The sequence below is a fragment of the Desmodus rotundus genome, chromosome 2 (genome assembly GCF_022682495.2).
Source record: "Desmodus rotundus isolate HL8 chromosome 2, HLdesRot8A.1, whole genome shotgun sequence".
Taxonomy (NCBI): domain Eukaryota; kingdom Metazoa; phylum Chordata; class Mammalia; order Chiroptera; family Phyllostomidae; genus Desmodus; species Desmodus rotundus.
Window position 1 is genome coordinate 151,806,821 of NC_071388.1, and position 6,000 is coordinate 151,812,820.

Here is a 6,000-nt window from a genome sequence, read left to right on the forward strand (position 1 = left end):
CATTCACTTTTCACTGCTAAATTAACATTTCATCATATTACTACATCACAGTTTATTTATTCCTCCATCAATAAACATTTGTATTCTTTCAAGTTTTGCTCCGTTATAAGTGCTGCTGCTAGGAACATTTATATATATCCTGATGCACATAAGCATTTAGCACTTTAAGGAAGATGCCTGAAACAGAACAGCTGCATCATGGGAATGAATGTTGTGAAGTTCACTAGCCATGTCAACTTTTTCTAAAATATCTATACCAATTTACAGCCCCACCAACAGTGTATGAGATTTTTATTGCTCTATGTACTTATCAACTCTTGTTTTGAGTTGATTTTTAAAAATCATGTTCTTTCCCCTTCTTGCCCTTCCTCCCTCCCTCTCTCCTTTATTTTCAGTTTTTGAAAAGAAGTTTTTGATTTTATTATGGTCAAGTTTATAAATCTTTTCCCTCTTTTTTGGTCTTAACTTTTACCTACCCTAGGGTGAAAAAGATCTTATATGGTCTCCTAAAATCTTTTTTGTTTTACCTGTAACATTTAGTCCTATAATCCATACTAACTAATATCTGAGTATGAATTAGAGATCCAGTTTCATTTTTTTTGCCAAAGTGATACCCAAATATTCTAGCTGCATCTCACAGTCTACCCCCACCTTTATCAAGGGACCATATTAGGATTAGTCATTTCGGAATTCCATTCTACTCTTAGAATTTTGAACTGCAATTATTTATTTACTTAAAACCACACTGTCTTAAATCCATTGCTTTCAGTGGCTCTTCACACTTAATAGAATATGTACTCCCACCCAGGATCAGCTACATGGGGGTCACTGAAAAATAAATTGTGGAGCCTCTTATTCAAAAATTATGAAGAATGCCCTGATAACAGCAGGGTGTTAACGTAAGCATGAGGCCCTTCTAAGTGTAGGACCCTGAACAACCTCGCAGGTCATGTGCCCACCAAGCCAGTACTGCTCCCACTTTAAATGTCAGTGTTCGTGAGTGAAGTTTTATCGGAACCGAGCCATGATCATTCCTAAATGTATTATCTATAGCTGCCTTCATGCTACAATCGCCAAGTTGAGTAGTTGCAACAGGGTTTGTTTGGCCTACAAGTCTAAAATATTTAGTATGACCCTTTCAGAAAAGTTTGCCAACCCTTGGTTAAGGTTTCAAACATAGTTTTAGAGGAGTTGGAAAGAGTTTATGGAGAAAGAAGTTAAGTTGTGTCTTGAATGATAAGTTGGATTTGATATGTTAAGATTAAGGGGAAATAGCTCTTAACATGGAGAAATCATAAAAAATTTGTGCAGTCAAGAATAAATGTATTGAAATCAGGCCAGTGAGAAAAACCTACTAACGCAGAGTATGTACTTTGGGAAATAATGGAAGATAAGCTTGTAGAACTAGAAAGCATCCAGAAAACTCTGGAAAATTGGATCTAATTTTTAAAGAACTTTTTCTAAAGCTAGCGGACACATGAGACATTTATAAAAGTCATTATTTTTGTCTTGAAACATAAACTGGAAAATGGTAAAAGCTGAAGATGAAAATGAAATGTTGGTACTCCTGTTTCATATTACAAATCACCATTTTGTCTTAGATGATGCTTTCCCTTAGTGTTACCTGGCATCTAAAATAATCTCGTACATATACATACACACATGTCTATCCAACCTATCATACGACTTTTCTTATTCATATTCATTAATAACTATTTAATAAATAGTAACTACTTAATGTTTTCCTTACCTCAGATCATGTGCCCACCCTCAATTAAATAACTATCATCACCCATGAATCTTCTTGATGGCCCCTTTTGAAGGCCACAAGCTATCACTATTTACCTCTCAACTGTAGGCAGACAGAAGGACAGCGAGCACATCTCAAGTTTATTGAACATTTGCCTGTTCTAGAGGGTGTGAGACCCTCTGATACAAGCTAAGCCACTTGTTTTGTTTATCCACACAGCGGCTCAGTTGGGGTGCTGTTACTATTTTGCACCAAAGACCAAACCATGAAGTAGGAAAATCTGTATTTGGCCCCATCTCAGTATCCTCTATGCTTGTTTTCTCATAACAGATTAACTAGGCTTTTCCCAGCACCCAGAGTCTACATACTCTGCTTAGTAAAATAAATTTATTTTTTACCTCCTCCCCTCCTACCTTTGTTTTCTTAAAGATCTTAAAGAGTGATGGCAAATTAATATGATGGTACTTGGGAAATCCTAAATTGTAAAGGGATTTCTCAAATAGCAAACATTTAAAAACAAAAGCAATGAATTTTAGTAGGGAAATCTCATGCAATGCAGTTGGAATAATACTTACAAGCACAGTTCTTTCTAGCAGCCTTCAAAAACAAATCTGGCCATGTAGCAACTGTCGTCTCCTTTTACCTTTATGAGACTGCCCACCTAGCAGTCAATGTTCATTGTGTATCTAGAGGTATAGCTATTGCCCAAGGAACCCCTCCAGAGCTTAGGGGCTTTGAGGCTGAGTGGGCCCCTGAGACCAATCTGGAAGTCACACTACTTCGGCTATTAAGGTAACCCTCTACCTACTGGAACATATTGTTCACTCAACAAGGAGTACTTACAGGGTTTGCAGAAACCTCGAGGCTCTATAAAATAATAGATTTGCATGCAGTACGAACTTCAACTAAATTCTCTCACAGTTCATATGAGAAATTCCCTTGCTGAAAATCAGTTACTCAGCTTTAGAGTTTAATTATTCATTTGGTTCTGAGCTGCACAAAGAAAGTAGGAAAGGTTCAGCCAAGCAAGCCAGACACAGAGCAAGGGAAGAAGCCCACGCCAGTGTCTCTGAGTCTTTTCGCAGGACCAAATGCCAGCAAAGAACTTGCTTTAACTCATACTGGTTGGTGCAGTGGACTTGGGCAGGGAGGGAGACAGATGTGAAAGGCTTAATATTTTTCTAGTATTTTGTCATTAACAGCTGTTGTCCATGATTTGTTGAAATGGTGGGGAGGAGATAAGGAGGAATTTTAAATTTTTTTTAACTGTGCTTGGTGCTTTAGAAATTTTATGAAGTGCAGCTGTCATCATTTTAAAGATGAGGAGACTCTCAATCAGAGAAGGGAAGCCGCTGGACCAAAAACACATGATAACTTGGCCAAACATTTGGCCAAGTTTCCCAGCTTCTCTTTCCTCATTGAGGGACTGTGTTCATTTCTTTGGGCCTCTGGTTCAGCCTGCCAAATCGTACTGCTTCAGAATACTGTAGCTGAGTAGTAGTTGATGGGTATCATAGAATCAACTCAAAATTACAGAAGAGGGGAAATATCTGGTAATACGATGTTATTTATTCATTTAAGCATTCTATGATGAGACCTGCCATTGCTATAAATTGACCTCAGGACCTAACATGCACCTCTCATTTTTAAAGTTAATGGCTATTATTAAGGTAGTTATCAGGAGACTTCCAGCTGCCAGATGGTACATATCATATACTTGAATCTTTCCAACCACAAATTAGGTAACCCACTTTACAGATGAGGAAACTGGCCAAATTACCTGCCTAAGCTAGTAAATGGGAGAACAGGAATTTGAATCTATGTCTCTCTGTTTCCTCTGCCCAGTATTTGCCATTGCACCTAAGGAATACTGTTACAGCGTCTTTATTTCAAAGCCCATGGTAGTATAGAAGTTAATACTAGCAAAGATTTACCTTCTTCAGGGCGAGTCTAACATTTCTATGCACCCACTCAATGTCATTTTCAGTAGAAATGCACAAGAAAGTTGAACTTTTTCTGTATATGTAAGCAGGCAACCACACTTTGCCTAATCAAAGAAAGCCCACAACTTTAGCCTGAGTATACACCTACCGGCAGTCCAAAGGCCTGCTACCTAAGAATGATTCTGTTAGTTTACTGGAGTTATTAAAAACCAGCTCCCTAATATCTGCTCCTTCATCTTAACCCCTAAATCCTGAGTCCTATTCTGCACTCACCTTGGCTAGGAGCCATGAGGCTGAAAGGGGCATTTTCTTGGGGCTGTTCCATCCAGCGGGCCACACAACGGATGTTTTCTCTTCAACTGCCATCTATATGCTGATGACTTTTAAATGTGTACTTCAACTTCAACCCTCTCTCCTGAGTTCCAGGTTTATATTTTAACTGCTTCCATAATATTTTCACTTGAGCATGTACCAGGTACCTCAACATAATATAGCCAAAACAGAATTTGTGACAGAAGGCCTCCATGTAAATACAATCTCAAGCCCTTTCTAGTCGTTCTATAGCTTAGTAAATGGAGGGTGAGAAAGTACCACCCTCCACCCAGTTGCTCAGGTCAAAAATCTAGAAGCCATTCTTGATTTTTCTCTCTTGCTACCATCCCATACCCAACCCATTAAGATGTTCTACTGTACCTACCATTTATTACCAGCTCTGCTCCTAAAACTAAATTCCAGATCAAATCATCACTACAAACACAGATCTTAATGGGTCCCCTTAACTCCATGCTTGTCCCTTACAATTCATCCCCTACACAGCACTTTCTAAAATGTGAATTAAATGATGTAACTCCCTTGCCTAATGATTTTGGCTTCATCTCCTTCTCCAACCTCATCTCCCTACACTTTCCATTTTCCTTTGCTCTCTGAAAAAATCAAATATGTTCATCTCTCAATGTCTTTTCACATGCTATTTCTCTGTTCAAAGCACCAGTTCCCCTTAAAGATGCCTTCTCTGACTACCCCAAATGAAGCATGCACACCCCTGTCTTTGTCACTCCCTACTACTTCTTTACCTTATTTTATTTGTTTGAAGACACTTATTAGTTAATAAATTTAGCTTAATATTCTTTTACATGTTTATTGTCTGTCTTCCCCATCTGTCCTATTAGAATGTATGTTTTTTGAAAGAAGGGTCATAAATCTTGTTCACTTCACTGAATAGATATTCATCAGATAATGATTTACTGACTCTTGGACTAGCTGATTCCAGAAGAAAAGATATCAGGCTTCACTCCAGAGAAGTAGTTGGAGAAGGACCACAATGATAACAGTCTGCTACCTGCCTTGACTCCCAGAATGCATGCTTCAGCTTCCTCTGGGAGCAAGTCTGAGTTCTCTCTTACAACTAGTGCAAGTCCGATAAGAGTCCGTGACTGCTCTATGTGCATAGTAGTTCCTAAGATTTATCAGCTCCTTAAAATAAATTTGCTGAATTTTCCCCATAGAGTTTGACAGAGTTGTGCTCTGCCATCACTTGATGGGAGAGTAGTCCTTTCAGAAGAAGTCATCTTAATTTTTTTGAAGTAATCAATTATTTATTTAAAGAGCAAATATTATTTTTGCAACAAGGTATTCTTTGTCATTTTGACCTAATAAACCTAATTTCTTTAATAGTTAGGATTAGAATAATTTAGGTTTTAACCAACTTAAAACACTAAAATTTCATTATCCTATTACATAGGATATTACAAAGGTATTCTTAGTAGAGCACCCAAGTGAAGTCCCATAACCAGGTGCCTTATAAGTCACACTAAGAGAAACGATTGAGGTTAGCATAAGAAAATTATTTGGGAGTTAAGCATGTGAATGGTGATGACAGGGAGTTTTAAGAACAACTGCTTTAAAGGTGGGTCTGAGAAGTGGCATTGGAGTTAGAATGGAATTACCTACTGACTAATATTTGGAATATAATTTTTAAGCCATATCCAGTCCCACTACAGAGCTCTAATGAGTTTCTAGGATTGCTGCTGTGGTCAGCAGCCAGTGCTCCTGAATGCCATGTGAGTTCTCCAAATCCTGAAACTTCTGGGTGAGACCTCAGAGACTACACTATGCAGTCCACTAGGATATGAAGCAGTCCGTAGGTCTTTCACGGTCTTTCCTGGAAGCAGCTACCACCATGGAAGTACATGGTTTTGGAAAACCCTCACCTTCTCAGCATCTCTGCCCGATGCTCCACAGCTACCTGTAAGGTCCCCAGAGAGGTGCCCTAACCACAGTGGCTTCCCTGCAAAGGGTCAGCTCTAC